This window comes from Anas acuta, chromosome W, assembly GCF_963932015.1.
Source record: "Anas acuta chromosome W, bAnaAcu1.1, whole genome shotgun sequence".
Lineage (NCBI taxonomy): Eukaryota > Metazoa > Chordata > Aves > Anseriformes > Anatidae > Anas > Anas acuta.
In genome coordinates, this window is record NC_089016.1 from 14,958,708 (window position 1) to 14,974,234 (window position 15,527).

The 15,527-nt window shown below is 48.0% G+C and overlaps 1 protein-coding gene across 1 annotated transcript in view; it reads left to right on the top strand.

Moving 5' to 3' along the window:
- The first annotated feature begins 1,091 nt into the window (after positions 1-1,091).
- Positions 1,092-15,527, top strand: part of LOC137846961 (very low-density lipoprotein receptor-like) — an 86,215-nt gene continuing 71,779 nt past the window's right edge. Inside the window, exon 1 of the transcript XR_011090680.1 lies at positions 1,092-1,219. The gene's annotated coding sequence lies outside the window, so the exon portion shown is untranslated. The remainder of the gene's footprint in view (positions 1,220-15,527) is intronic.

Consider the following 15,527-nt stretch of genomic DNA (forward strand, 5'->3'; position numbering starts at 1 on the left):
ATGATATGACATGCTTCCTGCAACATATGAGGCCCGCACAGGCCGAGACCTGGACTCACTGAGACCCAGACTCACTGAGACCTGAACAGGCCGAGAGACCTGAGCAGCGCCGAGAGACCGGAGCGGCGCCGGGAGACCCGAGACACTACGGAGGGACTACTGCTGGACGGAGAGAGCCCTGAGAGATGCTGCAGAGCCACGGACGGCTCTGAGAGACACAGAATAGACCTGACAAAAGCTGCAAAACGCGGGGAAATTGAAGTAATTGCAGAACATCCGAGATCGAGTTGCTACGGGAGACCAGAGGCGTCAGTGGACACCGGTAGCTGACCCTCAGCGTGTGGCGAGTCCGCACAGAGCAGAGGGGCGGACATCAGGACCCTGCAGCCTGTCTGACGTGACCATGGAGGCAGCGGCAGCAGCGGCTGTGCTGCTTCACTCTGGCATTCTTTTTATAAAAGGTTTATCTTGCAATGTAAAAAAAGACTATTAGTCCCCAGATCGGTGTTATAACTATTACTAATGATGACTTAGCTCTATTGCAGGGCAGGAGTGCAGAGACACAGATTACACTGCCAAATGACCACCGGCAGGCTCTTTCACAAACCTAAGGTTGCAGCCGGCACTGCCTGCAGCCATATAGCAGACGTTACACTCTCTTTCCTAACTAGTAATCATGTGTCTTATCCATTTGTGGTGAATGGACAGTGACAAAAAGAAAAGGGGGGGAGACAAAGACAGAAACGGTACAAGGAGGATGCCACTGACACTAACAGCATGGGTAATAGGAGTAGTATAAATGACACAGGTGACGGTGCGGGGTGCTCTGCCTGCTGCTCGCCTTCACCTGACTGTGCACTGCTGCCAACGGTGCTAGAGTAAAATGTGAAGACTGCTCAGATGGCAGTGATGAGAGTGCTTGTGTGAAGAAGATGTGTACTGAATCTGACTTTGTGTGCATAGATATCAATAAAGTGTGTAACCAGCAGAGAGACTGCAAGGACTGGGGTGATGAGCCCCTGAAGGAATGCAACATAAATGAATGTGACTGTCCAGCTGGGTTTGACTTTGTAGAAAAGAGAAACTGTGGAATTGATGAATGTCAAAAGCCTGGTATCTGTAGTCAAATCTGTATCAACCTGAAAGGTGGCTACAAATGTGAATGTAGCCGTGGCTATCAGATGAATCCTGCTACAGGAACCTGGAAAGGGCCATACGGGTACAGAAATACAAATAACATCCGTGATTATAATGACACTGCTAAGCAGGGTTTAGGGGCTTATGGCATGGAGACAAGGGGTAACAACTACAGTGTTTGGAACAATTGTACAGCTTTGGCCTTACCTCCTGATGTTTTTCTGATTTGTGGGGATAGGGCCTGGCAAGGTATCACTGCAAATGCTATCAGATGTCCATGTTACTTAGATAAACTCATGGTATTTGCTCCTAGCTTGTTACAGTTGCGTGAGATCACCAGACATAAATGGGCATTGCTTGCACCGGATAGCAATGATAATGTTGAATTGTGTGGGGTTGCAGCTAGAGCAGCATTGGCAATTTTAGTGCTTGGAGTGGCATCTGCGGCTGCACGTAACAACTTAGAAAAATTGGTATGCTGGGCCAAGAAGCAAGCCTATGCCATGACAGAGATACTTGAGGAGATGTTACCAGATCAAAATAGTCTGCGACATGCGCTCTTACAGGATCAAGCTGCTATTGACTTTTTGCTTTTGGCTCAAGGGCATGGGTGTGAGGGACTGTACCTTGTTTTACTGACTACTGAAACAGCTGTGAGAACCGCAGAAAGGGACCCATGCATCCAGAATAAAAGGACCAGTAACTACTGAAACTTGGAGGGTTGAGTCCACTCCTGGGAAACTGAAACTCATGCTAAGGAAGAACTAATATTCTGGCAACGAGGCTCTGCATGAATTAAGGATGCCAAATAAAGGGGACAAGCCTGAAGGGAGGAAAGGGAGAAGGCAAGACCAGGGCAGGACCCTCCACTGCGGTGTGTATGGTCTACCGAGGGAAGCAACCCCTATGGGTATTGACTGCCGAGTGAGAGGGCCTCGACTGGACTTCTCCCACACTTCTCCCACACTAAGGTCAGGTTGTCCTGAGAAAATAACATAAGAACCTTTTTTTTAACCTATATAAAATTGTGATTCGTTTTCCAGGAGCTGGATCACCCTGACAGGCCGAACGGTAACACAAGCCTGAATCAACCCTGAAGGCGTTTGCCTATTATGATCCAGATACGTGGGCAGAAGACAGATCGTGGGACTATAGGACCCCAGTATATATACTTAATAGAATAATTAGGTTATTAGCTGTAATAGAAATAGTTATAAATGATGAGAACTGCTTTGTATCAAAATTGCCTAGCTTTGGATTATTTACTAGCACAAGAAGGAGAAGTCTGTGGAAAATTTAGCTTTAGTAATTGCTGTTTAAAGATTGATAAAAAGGGTGTTTCTTCCTAGTAGCTGATAGAATGTTATGTTCTGGTTTAGGATGAGAAGAATGTTAATAATATGCTGATGTTTTAATTGTTTTTAATTGTTTTTAATTGTTACAGAGCAGTGCTTACACCAAGCCAAGGACCAAGCCAAATTCAGCTTCTCACTGTCCTGTCAGCAGGCAGGCTGGGAGGAGGGCCGGACTGATCGGGGTTAGGTTGGGCATCGGACAGCAGGTGGTGAGCAATTGCATTGTGCATCACTTGTTTCGTACACATTATTACTAGTAGTACTATTATAATCATTATTGTTATTATTATTATTGTTATTATCTTCTTGTTTTTATCTCAACTCACAGGCTTCACTTTCCCATTTCTCTCTCCCATCCCAGAGAAGGAGAGGGGGGAGGTGAGCGAGCAAACACAAACCTGGAAGGATATGGAATGGGATTTATTTTCATGGCTTCCTGGTGGACCATGGGTTAAAAGAGTGTTATTTTTATTGTTATGTGGTGTAATGACGTTATTATTTGTACCTTGTATGATACCTTGTTTTACATTATCAATACGCCGGGTGATAAACAGTACATTGGTAATAACTTCATTAAAAAAGGAAGGGAATATGTCAATTATGATGCTTAAGGATTGGACCCTCCAAGAACAAACTGATGAAATCCAATTATTAATAACAGAAGAGACACGAATTGGGGATATTAAAAAGAAGATAAGGGATTGTGAGGAATGTTTTAACAATTCCAATTCGTGTCCATAAATTCGTGTCCATAAAGAATAATTCTGTTTGAATCCTGTCTGCCTGGGCCCTGCACTGGCAATTTAGTTCTTGAACCACAGATGCAGTGTGTCCCAGTCTCCCCCTCATTCCAGTCAATTTATCAAGTCTTCAGAAAACACTCCTTAAATTTGTGAACCTGTTTGCTTTTGTTATTCCGGACTTCTATTTCTAACAGTTACAGCCTTTTTTCCTGTCTTCTTCGAGATTAACTTAACACTGCTATAGATGTGTCTGTGAATGGCTGGGGAAGAATGTTTTAATTACTCGTGAAGCGTCAAATAAGAAAGCTGTTTGTGTTTGATGTCTGGGAGTTTTAGAACAACTGATAACAACTAGTGACTGTTATGAAATACTATGTGGATCCTTGGTATCTGGCCAGGGGGGCCAAGAGATTAAGAGGAAGAAAAAAGAAGCTGAAGGACGGTTGGGAGACAAGACCTGTGGAGAGTGTACAGAGAGTGTTCCATAAACTTGGAATAGTGCCGAGTAAGTACAAAGGGTGAGAGGAAGACTACGAGCCTTCAGCATGAAAGACCCCTAGAGACCCCCAGAGGAGACTGATGCGCATGCTCCAGTAGGAGGAACTGGACCCCGGAAGCTAATTATAATAATCTACTTTTTTAGAAGTAGTAATGAATATGTATTAGTCTAGGTGCATAAAAATCAGCTGCTTGATGTAACTGGTGTGCGTCCTGGTGGAGCAGAGACTCCCGGTGCACCCAGCGCTGTTTGCTTACCTCTATTCCTTTATATTCTTTTAATAAATCCTATTTTTTTATTTAATCCTAATTTGAATCCTGAGCCATTTATAACAATTGCATTGTGATAGCTCTCATTAAATGCAACTAGGGTGAGGGTGGTTATCCGTGATAGTTCAGTGTTCTGAATCTAACCAGACCCCCAGACGGTTAATACGTTTTTGGTGAATGTCTGAACGGACCCCCAGACGGTTAATACGTTTTTGGTGAATATCCGACTGGTTCAGTACTCTGAATCCAACCGGGCCCGTAACGGTTAATCAGCTACACCCCTTTAACGCGACACGGCCGCAGATGCCACTCCTGGCACTAAAATGGCCAATGCTGTTCTAGCTGCAACACCAAGCAATTCAACACTGTCATTGCAATCTGGTGTGAGCAATGCCCATTTATGTCTGGTGATCTTACGCAACTGTGGCAAGCTAGGAGCAAATATAGTGAGTTTATCTAAGTAACATGGACCTCCGATAGCATTTGCAGGGATACCTTGCCAGGCCCCATCCCCGCAAATCAGAAAAACATCAGGAGGTAAGGCCATAGCTGTAAGATTGTTCCAAACGCTATAGTTGTTACCCCTTGTCTCCGTGCCATAAGCCCCTAAACCCTGCCTAGCAGTGTCATTGTAATCACAGGTGTTAATTGTATTTCTGTACCTCTATGGCCCTTTCCAAGTTCCTGTAGCAGGATCTCGGTAATTCATTCTTATTTGTGGTAACACATTTGGTGCTGCTATATTTATTGTTTGAAAATGAATACTCGCAGGAGGGTCTTCTTGGTCACTAGTCAAACATAAGTGATTCAAGACACCCAATGCCTCGGACAATCACTCATCAATGTCCTTGATTTCTTTTAATCTTACTAATTGTTCCTTTAAAACCTGATGTGATCACTCGGAAACCACTTGGCCCGTGGGAGAATATGGAACACCTGTGATATGCTTTACTCCACACATTTTCATAAATTTTCTAACCCTTTTGCTAACATATGCTAGACCATTGTCCATCTCGATCTGCTGTGGCACTCCCATAATGGCAAAACGCACTGTCAGATGTCTACACACAAGGTGTGCTTTTTCTCCCCCCTGCACCGTTGCCCATATGAATCTTGAAAAAGTATCAATACTCACATGCACATATCTTTCAGTACCAAATTCCGGTACATGCTTTACATCCATTTGCCATACCTCAAGTGCCTTAACACCCCTTGGATTAATACCCAAACCTAACCCTGGTCCATGATGACTCCAGGAAGGGCACGCTCTTACTATTCCTTTCGCCTCTGTCCAAGTAAATCCAAGCATTCCCCAATGACCCTTTGCATTCTGATGGAACATTCCGTGCGACACTCGCGCATGTGCAAAATCACTCTCAGGCCCCTCTGTGACTATACTCACCAACTTGTCTGCTTGTGGATTACCTTCTGCTAACCCAATCGAGAACTGATGACTACATATATGAATAACACAGTAAGGTGCAGTTCTCCCCTGAATGGCATCTCACAGCTGCAGAAATAATGACAACAATCTGTCCCTCTTAGTGTGCCGTATCAAGGCATCCTCTATCCGTTTTACCATGTTGACAACATACAGAGAGTTGGAGACTATATTAATCGGCTCATGCACCCAGCACTGACAAGCCCAAAGAACTGCAGACAATGCCAATGTTTGTAATGAATCCCCTGTCTCCTCCGGAATTATGTATTTCTCCCAACTTCCGTTCTCGTACCACACACACACAGCCTTCTTACTTGCTGCACCTGCATCAGTGTATACAGTGCAACCCACCACTGGTTGGGATGAAAGCCGTCGTACTACCTGCCATTTATATGATCTTATAACTTGCCAGAGAGGCCCCTTTGGAGTTTGGGAATATACCAATCCCGGGTAACCTAACACAGCTTCTTGTAGTGGTATGAATTGCTGTAAACACCATTCCAAATGATCCTGAGTCATCAGCAGACTAATGTCTCTTGATTCCTGCCTGCTGATCTCAATACTCCGAGAGCAACCCTCACGTACTACCTCTGCGATAGCTTCTGCCCATGTCTGAACACTCGTTTTTGGCTGAATCGGTAGGAAAATCCATTCCAGAACTCGAAAATGCTGCCCTATCATTCCACCCTTGCTATCACCTGTTTCATTTATGCCAATACTATTCCCAGTGCTGTTAATGTCAGTGGCATCTTTCTGATACTGTTTCTGTCTTTGGTGTCCCTTATTCTCCCCCTTTTCTTTTTGCCACTGATCAAGCACCACAAATGGATGAGACACATGATTGCTTACCATTAAGGAGAGTGTAACTTCTGCTATACGTTTACAAGCAGTGCCAGCTGCAACCTTAGAAGCTACTTGTGAAAGAACCCTCAGCAAGTACGCTGATGACACAAAGCTGGAAGGAGTGGCTGACATGCCAGAAGGCTGTGCTGCCATTCAGCGAGACCTGGACCAGCTGGAGAGCTGGGCAGGAAGAAACCAAATGAGGCTTAACAAGAGCAAGTGTAGAGTCCTGCACCTGGGCAGGAACAACCCGAAGTATCAGTACAGGCTGGGGGACGACCTGCTGGAGAGGAGCTCTGGGGAGAAAGACCTGGGGGTCCTGGTGGACGACAGGTTGGCCATGAGCCAGCAGTGTGCCCTGGTGGCCAAGAAGGCCAATGGGATCCTGGTGTGCATTAAAAGGAGCATGGCCAGCAGGTCAAGGGAGGTGATCCTCCCCCTCTACTCTGCCCTGGTCAGGACTCACCTGGAGTCCTGTGTCCAGTTCTGGGCTCCCCATTACAAGAAAGACAGGGATCTCCTGGAAGGAGTCCAGCGGAGGGCCACAAAGATGATACGGGGCCTGGAGCATCTTCCCTATAAGGAAAGGCTGAGAGACCTGGGTCTGTTCAGCCTGGAGAAAAGAAGACTGAGAGGGGATCGCATCAATGTGTATAAATATCTGAGATGTGGGAGTCAGAAGGATGTAGCCAACCTCTTCTCAGTGGTTTGTGGGGATAGGACAAGGGGCAATGGCTGCAAGTTAGAGCACAGGAAGTTCCGCACTGACATATGAAAGAACTTCTTCACAGTGAGGGTGACGGAGCATTGGAACAGGCTGCCTAGGGAGGTTGTGGAGTCTCCTTCTCTGGAGATATTCAAGGCCTGTCTGGACGCCTAACTGGGCAGCCTGCTCTAAGGAACCTGCTTTGGCAGGGGGGTTGGACCCGATGACCTTTCAAGGTCCCTTCTAACCCCTACAATTCTGTGATTCTGTGAAAACCAGTCATAGATCGACTATTACAAGGAGGGACTTTAGAACCATATATGTCCCCCATAATACGCCTATATTACCCGTAAAGAAGGCTGATGGGACATACTGATTGGTCCAAGATCTAAGAGCTGTAAATCAAAGAACGGTGACTAAATTCCCGGTAGTGGCAAATCCTTATACACTATTAAATCATTTGACCCTACAACATATTTGATATAGTGTAATAGACCTGAAGGATGCTTTTGGGGCATGTCCATTAGAAGAAAATCTAGGGATTATTTTGCTTTTGAATGGGAGGACCCAGCAACAGGAAGCAGCAGTTAAGATGGACAGTACTACCACAGGGGTTTACTGAGTCTCCTAACCTGTTTGAACAAACTTTGGAAAAATTATTACAGTCTTTTGAGCAGGAGGGAGAAAAGTGGATCCTGCTGGATGGCAGAGAGATACTGCCTAAGAGTCGAGCAAAGATGTTGCTGTTTCGGATGAATTTGCAAACTCATTGGGGAACTCGAGCACTGAGCAATCAGTTTTTAAAATTTTACGGGTGCATTGGGATATATGAGATTGCTCGGCAAATTACTCAAGGGTGTCTAACCCCAAGGCGATCGGCTCTGGGGCAGACGCGTTCTGCAGCGGAGTGGGGGATCGGGCCAGGCAGGGCTAATTTTTCCAGCATCGAGCCTACTTGAGGGAGCCGCCAGGACCCGGCAGCCCTAGTGAGGGAGGCTGACGAGGCATAGGCAGAGCCAGCAGCGCCCCCTCCCCAGCTGTTCAAAAGCTGCCCCTAGGGAGCGCGAGCGACCAGGAGTGCGGCGAACAGGACGGGCAAACAGGGCGTGGCGTGTCAGAAGGACGTGGCGCAGCATTTAGCATGGCAGTTCCTGCAGGGCGAGCAGGCAGGGCAGAGATTGAGAGGCCGGTGGGTGAGGAAGAGGTAGCAAGTGTACCCAGGAGGATGCCTAGGGCGAGGAGGTCGACTCCACACCACAGGATTGCCTCCACCAAGACAGAAAGAAGGGTTATTGTTGTGGGAGACTCTCTTCTCAGGGGAACAGAGGGCCCTATTTGTCGGCCTGACCCTACCCGTAGGGAAGTCTGCTGCCTCCCTGGGGCCAGGGTCAGGGACGTTGCCAGGAAGCTTCCCAACCTGGTTCGCCCCTCTGACTATTATCCTCTTTTGATAGTCCAGGCAGGTAGTGACGACACTGAAGAGAGAAGCCTGAAGGCTATCAAACGAGACTTTAGGGGACTGGGACGGTTAGTGGATGGAGCGGGAGTGCAGGTGGTGTTTTCGTCCATCCCTACGGTGACAGGGAGGGGTACAGAGAGGACACGGAAAGCCCACCTGTTAAACACGTGGCTCAGGGGCTGGTGCCAACGCAGAAATCTTAGGTTTTTCGACCATGGGGCACTTTACTCGGCACCCGGCCTGATGGTCCCTATCTTTTAGGGGAAAAAGGATACTGGGCCAGGAGCTGGCAGGGCTCATTGAGAGGGCTTTAAACTAGGTAAGAAGGGGGATGGGGCTGAAGCAAGGATTGCTGGAGCTGTGCCAGGGGGAACAATAGCAAGGCTGGGGGATAAGGCAATGGCCCAGCTGAAGTGCATCTACACCAATGCACGCAGCATGGGTAACAAACAGGAGGAGCTGGAAGCCATCGTGCAGCAGGCAGGCTACGACTTAGTTGCCATCATGGAAACGTGGTGGGACCACTCTCATGACTGGAGTGCTGCAATGCCTGGCTATAAGCTCTTCAGAAGGGACAGGCAGCACAGAAGGGGTGGTGGTGTGGCTCTCTATATTAGAGAGTCTTTCGATGTTGTAGAACTCGAAGATGGGAATGAAAAGGTCGAGTCCCTTTGGGTTAGGATCGGCAGGGCCAACAAGGCTAGCGTCCTGGTCGGGGTCTGTTATAGACCGCCAAACCAGGATGAGGAGACGGATGAGGAGTTCTACAGGCAGCGGACAGAAGTTGCAAAATCGTCAGTACTTGTTCTCGCGGGGGACTTCAACTTCCTTGACATATCCTGGAAGCACAACACAGCCCAGAGAAAGCAGTCTAGGAGGTTTCTGGAGAGTGTGGAAGATAGCTTCCCGACGCAGCTGGTTAGTGAGCCTACCAGGGGTGGTGCCCCGCTAGACCTTCTCTTCACAAACAGAGAAGGACTGGTGGAGGATGTGATTGTCGGGAGCTGTCTTGGGCAGAGTGACCACGAAATGGTGGAGTTCTCTATTCTTGGCAAGGCCAGGAAGGGGACCAGTAAAACCGCTGTATTGGACTTCCGGAGGGCTGACTTTGAGCTGCTTAGGACACTGGTTGGTGGAGTCCCTTGGGAGGCGGTTCTGAAGGGCAAAGGAGTCCAGGAAGGCTGGGCGCTCTTCAAGAGGGAAATCTTAATGGCGGAGGAACGGTCTGTCCCAACGTGCCCAAAGACGAGCTGGCGGGGAAGAAGACCAGCCTGGCTGAACAGAGAATTGTGGCTTGAGCTTAGGAGAAAAAAGAGGGTTTATAATCTTTGGAAAAGTGGGCAGGCCACTAGGGAGGACTATACGGATGTTGCGAGGCTGTGCAGGGACAAAATTAGAAAGGCCAAAGCTCATCTGGAGCTCCATCTGGCTACTGCCGTTAAAGATAACAAAAAATGTTTTTATAAATACATCAACACAAAAAGGAGGACTAAGGAGAATCTCCATCCTTTACTGGATGCGGGGGGAAACTTAGTTACAAGAGATGAGGAAAAGGCGGAGGTGCTTAATGCCACCTTTGCCTCAGTCTTTAGCGGCAATACCGGTTGTTCTCTGGATACCCAGTACCCTGTGCTGGTGGCAGGGGATGGGGAGCAGGATGTGGCCCTCACTATCCACGAAGAAATGGTTGGTGACCTGGTACGGCACTTGGATGTGCACAAGTCAATGGGGCTGGATGGGATCCACCCAAGGGTACTGAGAGAACTGGCAGAGGAGCTGGCCAAGCCGCTCACCATCATTTATCAACAGTCCTGGCTATTGGGGGAGGTCCCAGTTGACTGGCGGCTAGCAAACGTGACGCCCATCTACAAGAAGGGCCGGAGGGCAGACCCGGGAAACTACAGGCCTGTCAGTTTGACCTCAGTACCAGGGAAGCTCATGGAGCAGATTATCTTGAGAGTCATCACGCAGCACTTACAGGGCAAGCAGGCGATCAGGCCCAGTCAGCATGGGTTTATGAAAGGCAGGTCCTGCTTGACGAACCTGATCTCCTTCTATGACAAAGTGACGCGCTGGGTGGATGAGGGAAAGGCTGTGGATGTGGTCTACCCTTACTTCAGAAAGGCTTTTGATACCGTTCCCCACAGCATTCTCCTCAAGAAACTGGCTGCTCTTGGCTTGGACTGGCGCACGCTTCGTTGGGTTAGAAACTGGCTGGATAGCCGGGCCCAAAGAGTCATGGTGAATGGAGTCAAGTCCAGTTGGAGGCCGGTTACTAGTGGTGTTCCCCAGGGCTCGGTGCTGGGGCCGGTCCTCTTTAATATCTTCATCGATGATCTGGACGAGGGCATTGAGTGCACCCTCAGTAAGTTTGCAGATGACACCAATCTAGGTGCGTGTGTCGATCTTCTCGAGTGTAGGAAGGCTCTGCAGGAGGATCTGGATAGGCTGGACTGATGGGCTGAGGCCAACTGCATGAAGTTCAACAAGGCCAAGTGCCGGGTCCTGCACCTGGGGCGCAACAACCCCAAGCAGAGCTACAGGCTGGAAGATGAGTGGTTGGAAAGCTGCCTGGCAGAGAAGGACCTGGGAGTATTGGTGGATAGTTGGCTGAATATGAGCCATCAGTGTTCTCAGGTGGCCAAGAAGGTCAACAGCATCCTGGCTTGTATAGGAAGCAGTGTGGCCAGCAGGGCTAGGGAAGTTATTGTCCCCCTATACTCGGCTCTGGTGAGGCCGCACCTCAAGTACTGTGTTCAGTTTTGGGCCCCTCGCTACAAGAAGGACATGGAGGTGCTCGAGTGAGTCCAGAGAAGGACGACGAAGCTGGTGAGGGGTCTGGAGAACAAGTCTTATGAGGAGCGGCTGAGGGAGCTGGGTTTGTTCATCCTGGAGAAGAGGAGGCTCAGGGGCGACCTTATCGCTCTTTATAAGTACATTAAAGGAGGCTGTAGTGAGGTGGGGGTTGGTCTGTTTTCCCATGTGCCTGGTGACAGGAAGAGGGGGAATGGGCTAAAGTTGCGCCAGGGGAGTTTTAGGTTGGATATTAGGAAGAACTTCTTTACCGAAAGGGTTGTTAGGCATTGGAATGGGCTGCCCAGGGAAATGGTGGAGTCACCATCCCTGGAGGTCTTTAGAAGACGTTTAGATGTAGAGCTTAGTGATATGGTTTAGTGGAAGACTCGTCAGAGGTTGGACTAGGTGATCTTGGAGGTCTCTTCCAACCTAGACGATTCCATGTGATTCTGGGATTCTGTGATTCTGTGATAAAAGTTGTATCCGATCTGTGTTGAGGATAGGGGTAGCTACCTTCAGCTGCCCTCCTTCCTTTCATCATTCAGGGCATTAGTATGTTGGAAATACTCTGCATTTGAGACCGTGAAGTTCCTTTTATTGTCCATACACTCTGCTTCAGAAGAGAACGGCTAAGATGTGATCCTGAAATATAAGAAACATGCTTTTAAATGATGATATAGTATGATGCCTTCCCATAGTTAAAACCATAATAGCTACTAAGCTATTGACTACAATAGCTAGTAAGATCACAATTATTTTTGATATTAATAATAAATATAATTAATATGGCCAGAGATTGTAAGAGACCTGGGCATGGTCTAGCATGTTGCTGTGCTCAGAGAAACTGAGATGGTTGCTCTTGCGATGTTCTTATGAATCGCCTCTTGATTATACCTCTATTCTAGGGCTCTCCTGGTGTTCAATAAGGTAATAGAAATGATTAAAAGCTACTGATTCAGGGTCCATAGGCCAATTTGCAAAGAAGTAGCCCAGAGTTTTTGATGTGTTTACCAATACTTTTTTTTTTTTTTTCCCCAGTTCAGTACACTGAGCTCTTTTGCAAAGCCAGACACATTTGCAACATCATACAATCGCACCTGGTTTCATTTCTGAATCCATGTTTTGCAAGATGCTTAGTAGACTTCTTTGTATTAAACAGAAAAAAAGAAGTTCCCATGACAGTGTTCCCACATCGCCCGACTGAGGAATTTAGAAAAATATTGTTGCTAGCATCTGGCTTCAAGGACAAGATCTACGTGACTGCTAATCACAAGGGGGTTGTTTTCTTGCAGTTGTTTGTCTGAGTGCTTTTGACCAATAATTTTGTGTGAGACACTATCCGCCCCTGTTAAGTTTGCTATAAAAGTCAGGCTATTCGGGTAATAAAACAGAGCATGATCTGACTCTATTGGTTTCTGTCGTGTTTTCGGCCGTTCTTCCTGCAACAGTTCCCCAGGGGCCTGTTCTACAGGTGGGAATGGAGGTGCTTTCTTTTCCCCTGGGAGACTAAGAAGAGCCCTCAGTGCGAGCTGTGCAGCTGTTTGGTGAATAATCACAGGGAACTGCAACTGAAGCTGGGTATTGAGATAAGGACCCATTCCCTTTAACACCTCCACAGTAATCCCATACAGAGGGTCCCCCTGTTTACGCGGTTGACCCGCTTCCCCCTGTGGTAACTGCAACCATTCCCTTTCAACAATAACAATGTGGAAGGAGTTAACAGTAAGCGCGCCAAGTTTCGACAGTCAAGTGGACACATTGGTTTTGCCTGAAAAATCCATTGAATTATCTGTCGAACCGCCTGGGATTGTAAACAATAGTCCAAAAACTTTTTTCGAGCTTGTTGCAGAAGCTTGCAGTCATGTGCGTGGGGGGCGGGGAGGGCAGCCCCCACTCCCCATTAGCACTCTGCTCCGATAGTCCCTCAGTTATTTCTGCCACTGATTGATTTATTGGAGAGGTCATACCCCGAACCGGGGTGGGTGCAAGAACCGATGATAAAGATCGTGTCAGCCGCATTCCTGAGGTCTCAGGTTTCATACTTGGAGGTCTGTCAGTCCCAGACAGTACTGAGAAAGCTTGCGCCTCTGCCATAGCTGGCTCCCGTTCTCTTTTTATACCGCACAGCGCGTTAAGCACTGCAAGCCAGGTCGTACATAAATCTTTATCGAACTTTCCACTTGTGATGGTTGTATCCCATAAATGATCTCCTACGAGCCGCCACTCATCTGGGCTAAAAGTTACAGAGATTTCCTTTAGAAAACCCTCCTTCTGGGCCCAGTGTACCAAGGATTTGATCTTTTTTACATTGCAAGATACGCCTCTCTTAGAGAGAATGCTAGAGAGAAGCTGCACAGCCGCCTCCTCCTCCATGGTTACGTCAGACAGGCTGCAGGGTCGTGATCTCCACCCCTCTGCTATATGTCAACTCGCCACACGGTGGCTCAAATGACACGGAGCTCAAATCTTGAGCTGTGTCACTAGTGGCGTCCCCCAGGGCTCGGTGCTTGGGCCGGTCCTCTTTAATATCTTCATCGATGATCTGGATGAGGGCATTGAGTGCACCCTCAGTAAGTTTGCAGATGACACCAAGTTAGGTGCATGTGTCTATCTGCTCGAGGGTAGGAAGGCTCTGCAGGAGGATATAGATAGGCTGAACCGATGGGCTGAGGTCAACTGCATGAAGTTCAACAAGGCCAAGTGCCAGGTCCTCCACCTGGGATGCAACAACCACAAGCAGAGCTACAGGCTGGGAGATGAGCGGTTGGAGAGCTGCCAGGCAGAGAAGGACTTGGGAGTGATGGTTCATAGTCGGCTGAATATGAGCCAGCAGTGTGCTCAGGTGGCCAAGAAGGGCAACAGCATCCTGGCTTGCATAAGAAACAGTGTGGCCAGCAGGGCTAGGGAGGTGATCGTCCCCCTGTACTCGGCTCTGGTGAGGCCGCACCTCGAGTACTGTGTTCAGTTTTGGGCCCCTCGCTACAAGAAGGACATCGAGGTGCTTGAGCGAGTCCAGAGAAGGGTGACGAAGCTGGTGAGGGGCCTGGAGAACAAGTCCTACGAGGAGCGGCTGAGGGAGCTGGGCTTGTTCAGCCTGGAGAAAAGGAGGCTCAGGGGCGACCTTATCGCTCTTTATAAGTACATTAAAGGAGGCTGTAGTGAGGTGGGGGTTTTTCTGTTCTCCCATGTGCCTGGTGACAGGACGAGGGGGAATGGGCTAAAGTTGCGCCAGGGGAGTTTTAGGTTGGATCTTAGGAAGAACTTCTTTACTGAAAGGGTTGTTAGACATTGGAACAGGCTGCCCAAGGGAAGTGGTGGAGTCACCATCCCTGGAAGTCTTTAAAAGACGTTTAGACGTAGAGCTTTGGGATATGGTTTAGTGGGGACTGTTAGTGTTAGGTCAGAGGTTGGACTCGATGATCTTGAGGTCTCTTCCAACCTAGGCAATTCTGTGATTCTGTGATGTCAGAAAATAATCAAGAAAAGTGTGAAGCAAGCACCTACTGCGGGATGGAGGATTGCATTTAGGCCATTCAAAAGAGTACAGGTCGATTTTACGAAAATAGGACGATATAAATATTTGGTGGTGATAGTGGATCAACTAACACGTTGGGTAGAGGCCTACCCTGTGGCAAGGGCAACTGCTGCTATGGTGGCTAAAATTTTGATGGAAAACATATTACTGCATTTTGCGTTTATAGGGAGTATTGACTCTGACCAAGGGACACATTTCACATCTAAGGTTGTCGTGGTTTAACCCGGCCGGCAGCTAAACACCACGCAGCTGTTCGCTCAACCTCCCCCTCCCTCTCTGGGACGGGGGAGAGAAACGGAAAGTGAAGCCCGTGAGTTGAGATAAAGACAGTTTAATAAGACAGGAAAATAATAATAACAAAAATAACAATAATAATAATAATAATAATAATACAATGGTGATAATAGGAAAGTAATAATAGTATGTACAAACAAGTGATGCACAATGCAATTGCTCACCACTCGCTGACCGATGCCCAGCCTAACCCCGAGCAGTCCGGCCCCCTCCCCCCGGCTAGCCACCCCTATATATTGTTTAGCATGATGTCAGATGGTATGGAATACCCCTTTGGCTAGTTTGGGTCACCTGTCCTGGGTCTGTCCCCTCCCAGCTCTTACTGCACCCCCAGCCTGCCCGTTGGCAGGACAGAGCAAAAGGCTGAGATGTCCTTTGCTTAGTATAAGCACTGTTCTGCAACAATTAAAACATCGGGGTGTTATCAGCACTCTTCTCATCCTAAGCCAA